General features: G+C 45.6%; 1 protein-coding gene across 3 annotated transcripts in view; it reads left to right on the top strand.

The window, feature by feature from the left end:
* The first annotated feature begins 531 nt into the window (after positions 1-531).
* Positions 532-17,338, top strand: part of LOC147430067 (esterase/lipase/thioesterase family protein) — a 106,709-nt gene continuing 89,902 nt past the window's right edge. For 2 of the 3 annotated variants that reach the window (XM_086496255.1, XM_086496256.1), the window contains exons 1-2: positions 532-844; positions 931-1,028. The gene's annotated coding sequence lies outside the window, so the exon portion shown is untranslated. The other variant, XM_086496254.1, reaches the window with a different exon arrangement.

Here is a 17,338-nt window from a genome sequence, read left to right as displayed (position 1 = left end):
AATTTGAGAGAGAGAGAGAGAGAGAGAGAGAAAAGAGGAGAGGGGTGTACCTGTCGCCCACTTGCAAGATCAGATCTTGAACCAACGAGTAGAGTCGACTTGAGAGAGAGAGAGAGAGAGAGAGAGAGTGAGGGTGCGTGCGCGCACGAGAACGAGAGAGAGAGAGAGAGAGAGAGAGAGAGAGAGAGCCTCTGATCGGCAGCAAAGCTCTATATATTTACTAGTACGGGCATCAAATTAGACCCAATCAGCTATCTCCAAATTAATTCATCAGCTGTCAATTGTCTTTTCAATCTACGCTCTCTGGAATAATCTCCAAGTTGATTCATCCACTGTCAATTGTCGTTTACTCGCTCTCTCTCTCTCTCTCTCTCTCTCTCTCTCTCTCACACACACACACACACACACACACAGAACACTCTCTTTCACAGACACGTACGCAACGCTATCTTCTAGCAGCAAGTGAGCAACCCACTACTTGTACACATCTCCGGCCGACGCTTTGAGCCCTAGTGCAGCGCGCTCTCTCTCTCTCTCTCTCTCTCTCTCTCTCGATAGTCTCCTACGACGTTAAATTTCTCCTCTTCTTCTCTCTATCTCCAGGGATGCAACACCAGATTCCAGAGTGCTGTGCTGGCGCGTGATTGAGGATAGCCTGGAACGAAGCACGGAGGATTCCCTCTACGTCGTATTACAGGAGAGCAGCTTTAGTGGCGTTCTTGCATGCATGGTGCTATTGCAGCAGGCAAAGAGCAGCTGTAGCTGATGAGAAGCTGGGCGCTCATGAGGAGCGACGAGGGGCAGCGCCTGCGTGCTTCTTTCCAGGCTTGCCACAGTCGAAGAGGTTCGCCAAGGCCGAAAACCATTAAAGGGGTGGTAAAGTTATCGTCATATTAATGACGAAATTTTAACTCTGTTGATGCTGTGCAGATCATTCGACTAAGGTTTGAAATCCAATGGATTCCTTCCAAGGTTTATGAAAACGATTCGCGATCGAGTCACTCATATTCTCACACGGATAACTACAGGTGCATCATCCTTAAACCCCAAATCTTGATTTCGGTGCTCGAATGCTTTGCTATGCTTGCCTTCAAGGTGTTGATTCTTTGGTTTCTTGTTAATCTTTTCTACGGTCGTCACTATATATACACAAGAAGTTTTTGATAAATTCTCACAATAATTCCCACATTGTGACTTACCTTAACATCATGAGGTTCTGTGAGGGAGGCACCACATACTTAGCTAGGTCCGATTGGGGGTAAGGGACTGTTGGCTCGGTGGTGGGACCGGTGGTCCCCTGTCCCCAATCGTACCTAGTTAGGTATGTGGTGGCTCTCAAGCAGAAGCTCATGGTGTTATGCATGGTATGAAAAACTGTCATAATAATCAATATCTAATTTTTCTAAATGATTTTCTCATATTAAACTGATCATTTAATGTGGGGAAGTGTCAAGGGAGAAAAAACTAGAATATTAGTTAATATAGCAGACCGGTCACAGTAGGGATCCAAAGGAGGAAAAATAGGGATCCAAAGAGGAGGCCATCTGCAAAAAAACCATGTGCAACAATGGGCTAAAAAGTCCCTAAGGTTCAGCCCATTAAGACTTCCAAAATGCTAGGTTTCAAAATTCAAAGGTTGTATCCAAAGGTCAACCCTAAAGAAATTGGATGCTTTGTGTGTGTAAAAAAAAGTCTTTGCATATCCCTACATGGAAGGGGGCGAGCCTTTCTTCCAAGGATGAGCGAGAAAGCCCCACACACACACACACACAAGCTCCCTTTACACAAAGGGAATGAGGGACACATGTCAGCTCCTTAGGCCAGATGCCCACAAGGTGTACTTAATTCCTATTGGATGGCTTTAGAGGTGGATCAATGAGAATTAAGCTAGAGTAAATTTAGTTGAATTAATTTAAAAACACTTAATAAAAAGAACCAATGAAAATTAAGTCTTTTGGATGATTATTGGACAGCCCGTGAAGGGGTCCAATAGGAATTGAGCAGCACAATGGGCTACTTAATTCCTATTGGTCTTAAAGGGGAAAGGTCCAATGGGGATTTAATTCATTTAAATCAATTAAGTTTAATTGATTAAGCTCTCACATAAGGGGAAAGGGGGACACATGTCAGAAGGCTATCACTTATGCTGCTTAATAGCCATTGGCTTGATTTGGGGAGGTCCAATGGGGAGCTTGCAAGAGAAAATAGCAAGAGCGACTCGTCCAAGAGAGAGAGAGGGCTAATTTTTGCAAGGCATTATCACACACACACTCACACACAGTCTATGTGTGAAGTAAAGAAAATTATCTCTTCCCAAGCTTTAATCGAGAGTTCCTCATCTACTCCAAGCTTGTGAGATAGAAGCTTACATCGACACACTCTTTGCATGTGGATGTAAACCCAACCAAGAGCCAAGCTTCAATGCATGCTCATCTCCTCTACCAAGCTAATTACTAAGCTAAGCTATGCTAATATGAGTGATTATGTGAGGAGATGTAGATCTTTTTCGTAAGATACTCCTTCTTCCTCTCAATCTACTCTCATATCCTGTTAGCTCTCACCATCTTCGAAGGTGTGTGAGGTCTTGGGTCTGAGAACGGGGATAATTAAAGTTGTGTTTGCTAAGTGTTTTGCTTAGTGTATGAAGCTTTCATCTTCATTGCACTAGCAAGTCTTGAAGGAACACAAAGAATTGTATTATACAATGTCTCTCTTGATGGGAGAAACCATAATACAAAGTCTTTTGGAGGGGGGACCAGCTCCATGCAAATCCGGTCCTCAACTGTTGTTCTAGCTTAATTTCTCTCTCTTTTGAAGTATTGTTGATGCTATCTAACCAGGTGTTATGCTTTTTGTTGCTCTCTCTCCACCCAAGCACTTTTGTAATTCTCATTTGGAATCTATTCTAATGAAATGCCCACTATGTTCATGCTAATTTTCGCTACACAAGTTATTAGGCCATTAAATGTTACATTGGTATCAGAGCACAAGGTTTCTCTTTTCTTGCTTAAGAAGGGAGGTCCTCAAGCTAACTATAAATGGTTGGTATTATTAATTGTCTGTGAGTAAGTAGAATAGGGATTTTTTAGCCTTGCAGTGCGCTTGCCTTCGTGCAATTAACGGGGCATCACCGTGGAGAGCTATGGTCTTAATAGTGGAGTCCTACGCGGCTTGCCTACGGCTTAACCACTATTGAGCTATTAGAACCTTGAAAGGAGCCGGTGTTGTTTTGGTGTCGAAAGACCCTCTCTTCTATTCCTTGCAATTAATAGTATTCGAGCCGCGGGTACAGTAGCTTGAGTGCTTTTTCTAAAGGGGTAAAGAGGAGTAGCAACTAGGGCTTGAAGTGCCAAAGTACACCTAAAAAGTTTACACCTAAAAGTTGTTAGAATGGCTGACAATAGTAAAGAGAGTGAAATTAATGTTGATAACTTTGATTTTGCTCATGAGCAAGCTACTAATGATGCTTCAATGCTTGTTAACTATCTTGTTTCTAGGCTTCAACAAGCCATGGGCAATCCATCTCTCCAAAGCGAGATGCAACGGAAGCTCCGTGCTCACGGGATTCTCCAAGCTCATCACCATGACGAGAGAACACATAGGAAGCCTCCTTGTGAGACTCCCAAAAGAAGTCTCTCTCCGATTCGGGAAGAAGAAGAGAATCCGTACGAAGGGCTCAAGAATTTACTTCTTGATGATGCATCTCCTTCCCAAAGGAGAACTCAAGAGCCTCTACCGAAGGAGCGAGAAAGAAGTGAGTCTCCCGTCACCTTGGCGGAGATGGCTCCACGAAGACGGCGGGCTAAACGCTCTCCATCACCACCAAAGCGGAGAAGACCATCACACTCTTCTCCATGCCATAATTCAAAGAGGGATGATAAAAATCAAGAGAAGAAAAAGGCGAGAAAGAGGACACCCTCTTCTCCATCTTCTTCATCCTCTTCCTCTTATGAAAGTGATGGTAAAGACGACGAAGATCAAGACAAGAAAAAACCGAGAAAGAGATCACCCTCTTCTTCACCTTCTTCAAATTCTTCACCTTCTGAAGAAAGTGATGGTGCAACCTTTGAACCATCAAAAAGAAGAGGCCATAGGAAATCCTATGCCGCATGGAAGAGGTCGTCCAAGCTGAAGAAATTCAAAGAGGGAGGGAAGAGCATCTCTTTCCTTACCTATGATGTTACCTTTGGTGCTATGGACAAAGTCTTGACCTTTATCCAGCAATTCGATGCGGCGTTTGGAGATGAGGGCTTCACGGAGTCCTCTAAGCTAGCCATGTAGCTATGCACTTTCAAAAGTCCTCCAGGCAATGGTGGTCTAGCCTACGAGCCAACGGTGAAGCTCCACGAACATGAAAATCTTTAAGAACTTCCATTATGAAGCAGTTTTTGGCCACCGATGCCAAAGACAAAGTACTCACCGAATGGCGAAGCTTAAGCTCTCTCCCTATGAATCCATCCACAAATGTAGACAAGTTTTGGGACCTACAACTCAAAGCCACTGTCTTCAAAAAGTTGGATTTTGGAGAGCAAAAGCAACAATTTTGTGCGGGCTTAACCGAAGAAATGGCGAAGTATGTCAACTCCCAAAGGCCACGTACCATATCGACGGTAATACACCATACTATGGTGGCCTCACGAATCAATTTCCAAACGGGGGCTAAAAGAAATAATAAGCCCACGGAAAACAAGGGTTCCAACGAGTCTAAGGGTAAGGAAAATGTCCAAAAGTCTCATAAGGGCAACTCCAACAAAACTAAAGAGAAGGGAGTTTACAAAGGTAAAAACAAACTCTCTCCTGAAGAGCTTGAGCGTTATCGCAAGGATAACCGGTGTTTCAAGTGCGACGAACAAGGGCATGTGTACCGTGCTTGTCCCCAAAAGAACAACCGCCAAGATCCTCCTAGAGCTTCCTTGGTTGAAATCTAAGAGGAGGAGACTCACCAAACTCATCACAAAGGATCTCCTCTATGCCACGCTTGGGGAAAGGTAACAGAACATGATGCTTTTATTCTCTTTGACCCTGGTTCTACTCACAATTTTATATCTATAGAGTTGGCTACCAAGCTAGCCATACAATCCTACGAGATGGGAGATGTCTGACCCGCAGACTCAGTGCCTTCGAGGGGCAAGAAGCTTCAGTCACTCCCTTAATCGGGAAATTGAGGCTTCATGTCCAAGGCTATGTGGACAAAGAGGACTTTTTTATTTCTCCTCTCAAGCATGAGGATGTAATCCTACGGGCACCATGGTTTGACCGCCTGACTGCCGATGTTAAATTTCTTGAAAGGAGAATCTCCTTTAAGTTCAGAGAAAAAGACATGTATATAGATGCTAAGGAAATGGGTAACACTATTCCCATTGTACATACACCAGCTTTCAACAAGTCAATAAAGACCTCTATTTCCGTGTACATGATTTTTGTTAAAGATTCTCAAAATGAACCTAATGCTTTAGCAAAAGAAAATAAAAGCAACCAAAAGGAATTAGAGTTATCCAATTTTCTCAAGGGGTTTCAAGATGTTTTTATTGACGACATCCCTTGTGAGCTACCTCCTCAACGAGGGAATGATGACCATGCAATTGAACTTCTTCCAGGAAGTTCACCGCCTAACAAACCTCCTTATAGAGTTTCTCAAGCTCAACAAGAGGAGATTATGCGGCAAGTGCATGAGTTAGTTGAGAAGGGCATGGTTAGGCCTAGCTCATCTCCATTTTGCTCACCTGTGCTATTAGTGCAAAAGAAAGATGGCACATATCTTCCAAAAATAGGAGGTATCAAACTCAATTCCTTTGGTTGAAGACTTTGTGAGTAATCTCATAACGAGTCGCGTTGGCACACGAAGTTGTTGCCACTATCTATTAAAAAAAACTAGATCTTCTAGCCGTGCCTTGCTCGTGTTCGTCAACCGTTGCCGCCTCTTCGTTCTCATGGCCTCACCTCCCCCGTCACAGGTCGCCACCTGCTTGCGAGCAATCACTACACTACGCCACCCTTCTGCTCCGTAACCTTTCGCTTTGCTAGTGAGGATCTTCGTTGATTCTCACTATTAAAACTTTAAGAAAGATAGTAGCACCTACTGACCTCCAAAAAAATTTTTTAACCTTTTATACTATATCCAATTTTCCAAAATCTATCTACAATATATCTAAGAAGTTTTGGACAAACTCTCACAATAATTTCCACATTGTGACTTACCTCAACATCATGAACTTCTGTGAGGGAGGCACCACATATCTAGCTAAGTATGATTGAGGGCAAGGAACCGTCCGCCCGGTGGTGGCTTCAAAAAAAAATTATTATGTACCTTCCATACTATATTCAATTTTTCAAACTCTATCTACAATAGATCCACTGTCACATGCCCACTTCACTTGCGTCACGTGGACACGCTACTGCCATAGTCTAGCATGAGTCTTAGCTTAGGACTGAACCTGGCACCTTTGTGAGCCTCTAGTAGGACATGCATGTCCAGGCTAGTCACACTTGCATACCCTCTCTTGCACAAGAACAGACATTTCATCATGCATGCATTTTATCGTGCGAACCACCTTTTATAAGTCATTTTATTAAAAGTGACTTTTGAAATTCTTTTTGTAAGTTTGTTGGAAAAGTAGGTAGGTCAAATTGCTAAAGATCTATAAAAGAAACTCATTGGACAGTCAGTAGAAACAGAAGAAGCAGGGACACAAGGAGGAGGCACCCAGCAGTCAAGCAGCACCTTAGCAGGAGCCCTAGCGTTTTCTCAAGAAGAAGAAGGCCCAGATCAGCTTGGCGTTTTCAGTTTTCAGCAGATAGCCCAACGTTTTCAGTTTTCAGTCTTGACATCGTCATCGTCGACACCATCGTTGTCATCGTCATCGCAGCCCTTATCTTGACGAGGACACCTTCGTCATCGTCATCGCCATCGTAGATCCCTATCTTGACGACGACACCTTCGTCATCATCATCGCAGTCCCGGACTTGATGACGACACCATTGTCGTCATCTTCACAGTCACCATCGTCATCGACATAGACCAGCAGTACCCGTCATCGACATCATCGTCTTCGACATAGATCCCGTCGTCGATGTCACCGCCGTCATCGACACAGAATCGTCGTCGACTTCACCGTCTTCGACACAGTACAGTCGTCGACTTCATCATCATCGACAAAGACCCTTAGTACCTCGTCGTCGACTTCATCATCTTGGACATAGACCTCGTCGTCGATCTCCCCATCTTCGACATAGAACCCGTAGTACCTGTCGTTGACATCATCGTCTTCAACATAGAACCTCAGTACCCCTTCAGTACCTTAGTACCCAGTACCTAGCATCAATAGTGTCAGTACCCATTAGCATCAACATCTCAGCATTTAGTCATTGTAGCAGCATTGTGCAAGAATAAAGAAAGTACTTGCTCTGGCAACAGAGCAAGGGGGCCCTTCAGGGTTGGGACCCGACATCCTTGTGTCTTCTCTTTTCTCTCTCCTCGTCTCTCTTTGTTTCAATTCAGTTCAGTTTTTTCAAGTGAAGTAAAGTGTCCCTTGTGTTTGTGTGCGGAGTACTAGATCCGAGCAAAATCCTTATTCTCTTCCGCTGCACCTGACACCCACAAGAAGTTTTGAACAAATTCTCACAATAATTTCCACATTGTGACTTATTTCAATATCATGAACTCCTATGAGGGAGGCACCAGTTACCTAGCTAGGTACGATTGGGGGCAGGGACCCCCGGCCCGGTGGGGTGCTGGTGGTCCCCTAGCCACCGGGCCGACGGTCCCGTCCCCAATCGTACCTAGCTAGGTATGCGATGCCTCTCGCGCAAAAGCTCATGATAATATGCATTTGTATGTAAAACATTGAAAAAGACTCCAACTTTCTACATGACAAAATTTTTGAATCTTCTTGTGATAGTGAAAGAAAAGAACGGTTTTCATTCATATGAAATTGATATTTTTTTTAGGACAAGGCATCATGCCTCAAAAGAAAATGGAGGAGAATGACGTGTGGAGGAAAGATGTAGGTTGAGCAGACAGAGCGGAACGCAAACAAGCGGCGAGGCACAGAGAGACACAAGGATCAGATTGCACAGAGTGGTGAACCACTCTCTCTCTCACTCGTTCTCTCTCTCCCTCTCTCTCTCCGTGTATGTGTGTGTGTCTGTGTCCTGCATCTTGAGGCGAAGCGCATCAATGACGGTGATGGCGAGCAGGAGTGGCCCTGGTGGCAAAGAGCCTTGGCAGATAGTAGACAAGGTCTTGCATGGGATGCAGCTTGCGCATCAGCTCAACCAGAGCATGGAGTGGGAGCGGGACTTTGAGCGTGTCTCTCTCTCTCTCTCTCTCTCTCTCTCTCTCTCTCTCTCTCAGGCTTTCAACTGAGCACCGACAGGGTTTTGTTTGTATGTGCGAGGAATGGATGCACGCAGGGGGAGGGAGCGATGGTGGAGACGATCACTCCAAAGGGAAGGGGTTTCGTGCGGTGTTGCAGAGGGTTGGGTCACTGCCTTGGCAGGAATGCACCCCAATGGGTTTTGCTTGATTTTGGAAGATTCATTTTGGAATCGAATCCATCAAATTAATGGGTTTAGAGTGGAATAGGCCCAAAAAAAATTAAATTTAGGTCTGTACGCATGCTTCTTAATAGGAATCTTGAAAGCAGTAAGTGGGGGAGAGAATGACAGAGAGCGGTTCTATGTGTCACATGGGGAAAAAACACGGTTAGGGGATTTTTTATTTCTACGTGCAGAGAGGTGAACTTGTGAGGCAGCCATGCACAAGCACTGTTCTCTGTCTCTGTCTGTCTTTGTGTGTGTGCCTTTGCCAGCGCAGGCCGACGAACGGCAGATAGGGCCAAGGCGAGGTACTGTGGCCAGAGATATTGTGGGCAATGCCTATTGGAGCACAACATTGCGCCGAGAAGGGGGGGCGGCACCTCGTACTCTCTCTCTCTACATCATTTGTATGGAGCGGAAGATGGCCATTCTCTGAAGATCCACGTACCCCGCTGCAGGTGATGTTGAGAACGAAGAATGTGGGCGGGGTGCACCAGGGGACGGGCACCATGAGAGAGAGAGAGAGAGAAAAGAAGAAGAAGGCAGAGCTGCCATTTCTCCCTATTCTTCTTGTCGGCACAAGCCCTGACATCATTCGACTGCCATCCCTGTGTGTGCAGAAAAGACCAGACAAGGCCGCGAGCTGAGTAGGGAGCTCTCTCTCTCTAGGATTGTGCGCCGACGACCATGGGTTTTATTGCAGGCACCCAAGAGCAGGGAAAGGTGATGTATCATGCATGGGGCATCACCTGGAGCGCAAGGCACACATGAGCTCCGCTCGCAGTAAGACTTGCTCTGCACGCATTGTTGTGCAATTTTCAGACATGGCAGACACCACGAGCAGTGTGGGGGGCTCTACGAGCAGGGCGAGGCGGTTTGGGGGGGGGGGGGGGGGGGGGGGGGGGGGGGGGGGGTGGTTGGGGTTGCCTAGTTGGGCACATCCATTCAGCTTCGAAAGGATCTTACGTGATTCTCTCTTTTTTCCCAGCGGGGTACCCCTTACCTGGGTCCATTCTACAAGTTACTCATTAATCAAACGCAAAGATTCCCTTTCATCGCACTGTCAAAAGTATAAACTCTCTTTTTTCCCTTGTTCCAAAGCACACAACCGAAAAAACCTTCCACCCTGTTGTGTGCAAGAAAACAGTTTTCACCCTCAAGCTTTGCAGCAAAGATTGGATATAGCCTTGACCCCCTCTCAGCTCAGGCACTCACAGTCTACTTCCCACTCTGGTAGGGACTTGGTGGTGAACAAGCAGGGCTCCAAAAGCAACTGCATAAACGCAACTTCCCGAGATTTTGGACGCTCCACCGAAAGCTAGTCGCTTGTGTTATGAATGCATGGAAAGCACATCTTCATTTTCCCTTTACAGAACGCGCAGGAGGGGGAGCAAGGAAGATGGCAGGGGTGGTGCATGATGCAAAGGACATGGGAGGGCCCTGCTTGATCGCAATCCACAGAGAGAGAGAGAGAGAGAGAGAGAGAGAGAGAGAGAGAGAGAGAGAGAGATGATGCATTGCTCCCCCTATGCTGGGCCAAAACGAACAGAGAAGGAGAGAGAGCACGTGCCACTGCAAAAGAGCTTTGCGTTCTTGCAGCCTCCACCAAAACTTCCAAAAGTCTCCCCCCTCTTACCCTCAAGCTCCTCACTCTTGAAAAATTTCACAAAAGAAGATCAAGAAAATTTGTGTCTCTCTCTCTCTCTCTCTCTCTCTCTCTCTCTCTCTCTCTCTCTATCTATCTACGTCGCTCTCTCTCTCTCTCTCTCTCTCTCTCTCTCTCTCTCTCTCTATAGCTCTGTGTCTCGCTCTCCCTCTTCCTCTCTCTTTCTCTATGTCCCCAGTGTCCCTCTCTCTCTCTCTCTCTCTCTCTCTCTCTCTCTCTCTCTCTCTCTCTCTCTCTTCATTCTCATCAGCCATACACATACTACATCACATGTAACTTTGGTCCCATAGGTCATATTTGATCTCCGAGGACGATAATAAAATCTATCTATCTATCTCTCTCTCTCAAAATCACACCCGACCATGTCAATCAACTTCAAAATCTAAAGCAATCTTGTGTGCATCTTCCCTAGATTTGGGAGTGGATTTGTCGCCGCTCGGCGCTTAGTGATAACAAAATAGATGAAGCTGACAGGTAGTTGCAGGCTTGGTTCTTGCGTGTGTATGTGTGCATGCAAGCATGCATGACTACATTCAAAGTGTATGCCATCATTGTTCAACAACTTTAGGTAGCTCACTGTAGCTAAGCGCAGTGTTTGGGAAAAATGCGTCTCAACTTAATTGTGCCGTTCTCAATTTCAAAAATGTCGGTTGAGGGCAAGGGAAAAAGGAGAAACCCCGTCCAATAAAGAGAAAAATAGTGTGAAACCCCAAAAAATAAACCTTTTTTTTTAAATTTCCTCCGACAATGTTCCGAAGGAGAGAGCGAGAGGCCCCCTATTGATGATGTTGATGATAATCTGGCTCTCTCTCTCTCTCTCTCTCTAGCTCTCTCTCTAGCTCTTTGTCTTGCTCTCCCTCTTCCTCTCTCTTTCTCTATCTCCCTAGTGTCCTCCCCCCTCTCTCTCTCTCTCTCTCTCTCTCTCTCTCTCTCTCTCTAGTGAAGACGTTAATATACCATGATTTTGTTGGTACAGTGGTCATTGACAATGTGTTGTGCGTGCATCACTCGAGACCGTCCTGACTTCTTAGCAACTTCGACCTTACCCCATCCCTCCTTCCCTCCCTCGTCTCGTCTTGCCCAATCTAGCTTGCACAAAAATATTGGGGGAGCAGGATGCGGAGGTGTAGAGGAGCTTGAATTTAATGGAGACAATGGAGGACGTGCATGCACCGACGTCAAGAATTATCTCTGATTGGCTCAAGGCTAAGCAGAGGCACACTTTTTCCAAACACTGGTGCGACTCACATTGATGCGACCACTGCGGTGTATTCAGTCCTCTCTCTCTCTCTCTCTCTCTCTCTCTCTCTCTCTCTCTCGTATGCTCGTGGCTCACCCGCTTGCCTCGAAGTTGCTAAGTTGGCCTAGGCTAGATTGGAGCTAGTCTACAACGGGGGCAATGCTCTTTACTCAATGCATGTGCACTGTGGCAATGAGGGTGCCACTGTCCAGTGTCCACACCTCTCAACGGTCCAATCGCGCCTCCTCATACTCATGATCCCACAGTGGACCACACAGACGCACTCACAACACAGGCGCTGCTCGCTTACGGTCTCACACAATCCGGACCAATCATTTTTTCAAGCATACAAAATTCTTTCCCTTGAATTTTTCAAGAGGAAAATTTATAAAATTACCATATTTTTTTCTGGTTTTTGAGTGTTTTTCTCTATTTCGGGATGGAATTTCTCCTTTTCTCCTTGCTCTGAAGCGGTGAAAACGGCACAATATAAAACTGAGGCATTTTTCCCGAACACTGTCCGACTCCAGGCCCTGAGCCTCTCTCTCTCTCTCTCTCTCTCTCTCTCTCTCTCTCTCTCTCCCCCCCCCCCCCTTTCATGAAATTGAAATTGAAACCGCCACGGTATTAAGCTAAGACGCATTTTTCACGAACCAAAGGACTCCAGGAAATTGAAATCGGCACTATATTAAGCCGAGACGCATTTTTCACGAAAGCAAGGACTCCCAACAGGACGCGGAGACTGCGTGACACGACAAAGAGAGAGAGGCTCAGACTCAGCCCGTGCATAGTAGTCCTGGTCAGTGCGTGCATATAGGTGCCGGCTCGCCAAGGCCTGTTCTACTGTCTCCATTCCGCCTGCACTGTGCACGCACGTGCTAAGTCTCTCTCTCTCTCTCTCTCTCTCTCTCTCTCTCTCTCTCTCTCCTACACATGTCGCATTGTCTCATCTCTGTTTTGCTCAGTGCACACCAACCAGATGAATCTCCTCACCGTGAGCCCGCCTGAGTCCTCAGGAGATGACATGTGGCAGGGGGGGGAGTCGGAATTCCCTCCCCCATTATCCTTAGTGTAGATTCCTTCTTGATAATTGAGATCCGCTTTTGAGTGCTCAACATGTAATTTGTCACAAAATACCTTGCAAAAGAAAGCAATTATGTCTAAAAATAATGAAGCGATTCATCTTTGCAGCCTGCAAAAGCAGCTCGAATTCTAGTTTTTATGAATTACTCTCGTAACCAGGAGTGTTTTGGGAATTTTTTAAAATTTAAGGGCAGCAAAGCACTCGTGGTGGAGAGCAGATACTTTGCACGCGAACAGAGGGATTGCGAGGCACGGAAGATTGGCGAGGAGGGGGGAGACTTTTGGAAGTTTTGGTGGAGGCAGCAAGAACGCGGAGCTCTTTTGCAGCGGCACAAGCTCTCTCTCCTTCTCCGTTCGTTTTGGCCCAGCATAGAGGGAGCGACGCACCGTTCCTCTCTCTCTCTCTCTCTCTCTCTCTCTCTCTCTGTCTCTCTCTCTCTCGGGATTGCGATCAAGCAGGGCGCTCCCATGTCCTTTGCATCATGCACCACCCTTGGCATCTTCCTTGCTCCCCCTCCTACGCGTTTTATAAGGGAAAATGAAGATGTGATTTCCATGCATTCATAACGCAATGAACTAGCTTTCGGTGGAGCGTCCAAAATCTCGGGAAGTTGCATTTATGCAGTTGCTTTTGGAGCCTTGCTTGTTCACCACCAAGTTGCTAAGAGAGTGGGAGCTAGACTGTGAGTGCCTGATCTGAGAGGGGATCAGGGCTATATCCAATCTTTGCTGCAAAACTTGAGGGTGAAAATTGTTTTCTTGCGCACAACAAGGTGGAAGGTTTTTTCGATTGTGTGCATAGGAACAGGAGAAAAAGGAGAGTTTATACTTTTGGCAATGTGATGAAAGGGAATCTTTGCGTTTAATTAATGAGTAACTTGTAGAATGGACCCAACAAAAATAGACCCTGCCAATTTTGCATTTGGTAGAATTTAGAGAGATACTTTTGTTTAAAAGGATGTAAAAGTTTGAATAGGAAAGCATGCATCCGGCCACGTGTATCTATTTTTGTTGGATTGTTCAAGATTTTCTAATCTTTATTCCTTCTTGAGAATTGAGATCCGCTTTTGAGTGCTCAGCATGTAATTTGTCACAAAATACCTTGCAAAAGAAAGCAATTATGTCTAAAAGTAATGAAGCGATTCATCTCTGCAGTCGCAAAAGTAGCTCGAATTCTAGTTTCTATGGTTTACTCTCGCAACTAAGGGTGTTTTGGGAATTTTGGAAAATTTAAGGGCAGCAAAGCACTCGTGGAAGAGAGCAGATACTTTGCACGCGAACAGAGGGACTGGAAGGCACGGAAGATTTGCGAGGAGGAGGGAGACTTTTGGAAGTTTTGGTGGAGGCGGCAAGAACGCAAAGCTCTTTTGGAAGATTGGCGAGGAGGGGGGAGACTTTTGGAAGTTTTGGTGGAGGCGGCAAGAACGCAAAGCTCTTTTGCAGCGGCACATGCTCTCTCTCCGTTTCGGCCCAGCATAGGGGGAGCGATGCATCATCTCTCTCTCTCTCTCTCTTGGGATTGCGATCGTGCAGGGCCCTCCCATGTCCTTTGCATCATCCCCCTCCTGCGCGTTCTGTAAGGGTGCGCACATGAGCATGAGAGTTCACCGCTGCGGCTAAAACCCGTGACCTGGCAGGAATCTTACAGCCACTACGTCAAACGCGTTTAAGTAGGGCTTGCTACACAGTTAGACGTTGCGGCCCGACATTCCAGGTGCTTAGCAAAACAGGAGAGAGCGATTTCCATGGGTTACGTGCTCTCATGTCCGCAAAGGGGCTTCTGCGGCAACCTCCTGAATTCTCGGCTGAAGTACTGTCTCTGTTATGAAGATCTCATGTGCGTAGCCTTTGTAAAGGGAAAATGAAGATGTGCTTTCCATGCATTCATAACACAAGCAACTAGCTTTCGGTGGAGCGTTCAAAATCTCGGGAAGTTGCGTTTATGCAGTTGCTATTTTGTCTCTTGGCTATGGCGTCCTATTGAGGGCGCTGCACGCAGGTGGGCGATGGCCTTGGCTTGCAATGTGGGGTGAGTTTGGCCGCAAGGTAGCGTTGCAATGGTAGTTCTAGGTGGCGTGACCGCTCTCAGTGGTTGGAAATAGTTGATGATGTGGCAGCCCGTTGGGGCAATTCAAATGGCCCTAAGGGCCCAACATTTTTTAGGACGAGTGCCCTTTCCCTTGAGCAATGATGACATCGTCACTTCCTTGGGAAGGGGGGTTTCCTACAGGACTTAAAGGGATGGGAAAGCCTCATGGAAGAGAAATTCCTCATGCAAGCTAAAGATAGATGAGTGGTTGCTAAAAAAAGGAGGGTGCCAAAAAAACGCACGCCCTATAAGGGCATAAGTTTTTTCATTTTAGGAGGATCTAGAAGTCAGGGAAGTGGAGAGTTCTTAGAGGAGGTTTTTTCCTCCGGAGAAGAAGGATTTGAGAGTTTACAAAGGAAGAGAGTGAAGCCAGATGAGAGCTATAAGGAGCGTTGTACCAATGTTCCTTGATTGAATCAAGTGCACATTAGAAAATTTCGGAGGTCATTTGGAGGGCCTTGTAAGAAATTGTATTTCTCTCTCTAGAAACTTTTTTAAAATGCACTTGCACCTTGTGAGTACGTCCAAAAGGACAACCAGACACTGTAAAAAGTAGATTTATATTCCCAATATTCCTTGAAAACGATCACTTTTTTATTTAATGCGAGCGTCTTTTTCAAGAGGCAAGTACGGCACATTCAATGCAGCTTTACGTCATTACTAAAAGTTGAAAAGTCACAAATTGTCAAGTAGTGATAGATTTTGACGCTTTTGACACCACCAATGTGTCCGGAACGCCAAAATACCCTAAAAACGAATGTCTACTTGTCTCATTCCGACATCCGGAGAAGCAAAAAATGGGCTTTTTACTTAAGGCGCGCGATGAGGCATTCTAAAATTCTAGAATGCCCCTCTGCGCGCCGTTAGTACAAAGCTCCTTTTAGTGATTTTTGGACACTTATCTTTCCGGAAAGCCCCTTTTTAGAGGTTTTTGGACATTTTCCTCTCAAAAAGCTCCCTAAAAAGAGGAAAAAAGGGGCTTTTTACCAACGGCGCGCGAGGAGGCATTCCAAAATTTTGGAATGCCCCCTCGCGCCCCGTTAGTAAAATGTTCTTTTAGGGGGTTTTGACATTTTTTGCCTCTTTGGATGTCTGGCGAGGCAATTGGACATTCATTTCTGGGAGATATGTGCGTTCAGGACGCATTGACAGTATCAAAAGTTTCAAAATCTTCCACCACTTGATAGTTTTGTGACTTTTTGAGTTCTAGTGATGACGTAGCCCATATCAAATGCACCGGATCTACCTTCTAAAAAAGGTGCTCGCATTAAATGAAAGAGGGTGCTCGTCTTCAAGGACCACTAGATTATTAAATGAGGAGAGGGACACCTTTTATATTTTTGTTAATATCAATCTATTTTTCTACGTAATGTAGGCTCTTCTCTCATTGGAAGAGCTTATTTTCCTCTCTCTTCCAAAAGGTCCTCCAAAAGACCTCCGAAATCTCCTAATGCAACCCTTGTATTGTGTGTTAAACCCCCCTACCCCTTCTGCTCTCTGCTATCTACTCTTTTGAATAGGTTAAAAATATAAACAAATAGCAAACATGCTCGTATGAACAAATGGTATAGTGGTGATCATGAATATATGATGGACAAGCATGTCAAATATTGTTCAATTCTGATGGCAAAGATGGGAATCCCAATTAGGTCGACGATGCCTAATTTTACAAATTTTCTAGAAATTGAGCAAACAAAGTTCAAATGATAAGATTTGTGATGGGAAATAAATTTCACAACTTGGTGGGACTAACTGGAAGGTATGGGAGAGTTTGGATGGTAGGGTCTATAAATGTTTATACTAGGTAGGCCAAAACATGCCTCATTTTTACTTGTCACCTTGAGAGAGAGCTCCTAGAGGCCTATCTTTGTGCAATTTCTTGAGCTCCTAGCGGACACCATAGTACACAACTTTGCACCGGACATGAGGGATAAGTTTCTAACCTACTATTACAACTACTACTCGGTCTAGAAAAGCGAAATCTCAATTAATTTCTTCAGAAGATTCACATTGCAAAGGAAAAGTTTTCCTCCAGTCGCCGGCACTCCGTGCGTTCATACTGCCTCTTCCTTTCACCCCTTCGTCCATCTCCTCTCTCTTGAGGTCTGCGTTGCATCTACCATAGAGCTCCTCAAAGTCTTTTAGTGGAGCCCCATCGCGATCCCGCTCCCCGTCTGCCAATCTCTTCCACGCAGCTCTCCAAACCCCTCGCAGCATGCAGAAAAAATGAAGCTCCCTCTCACTTCCTGCGTGCACTGCCATGTCTCTCTCTCTCTCTCTCTCTCTCTCTCTCTCTCTCTCTCTCTCTCCACGCCTGCGATCTCCCTCTCACCATCTCGTTTGCGTCTCTCTGTCTACGTAGCTTGCTGCCAACACGAATGCGCTCCCGCCGCCTCCGACCTCCTCTGCTCCAGCACCACGTGACAAACTGTCGCCTGCAAATTGCTATCCCCTATGGATATCTCTAGATTCCACTCACCAAAAAGTTTGGCCCACTCTACTTGGTTGTGCCCGTCTGCAACGCATACCTGCGCGTATGCTGCACCAGCTGCCTTTCGCTCATGCTTTGCCACCTTAACCGACATCTGGCATTCATACATTTTTGGGAAAATTACCTAGGTAAGACCCTAAAAAAACAAAAATTCAATTTCCAGCAAAATTTTTGGTGCGATTATTTAATAATGGCGATTTTTATCATCATCCCCAAAAGATGCAATTTTTC

Source organism: Adiantum capillus-veneris, chromosome 22 (assembly GCF_014529385.1).
Source record: "Adiantum capillus-veneris isolate H3 chromosome 22, ASM1452938v2, whole genome shotgun sequence".
NCBI classification, from domain to species: Eukaryota; Viridiplantae; Streptophyta; class Polypodiopsida; order Polypodiales; family Pteridaceae; genus Adiantum; species Adiantum capillus-veneris.
This window is presented reverse-complemented; position numbering and strand designations above follow the sequence as displayed.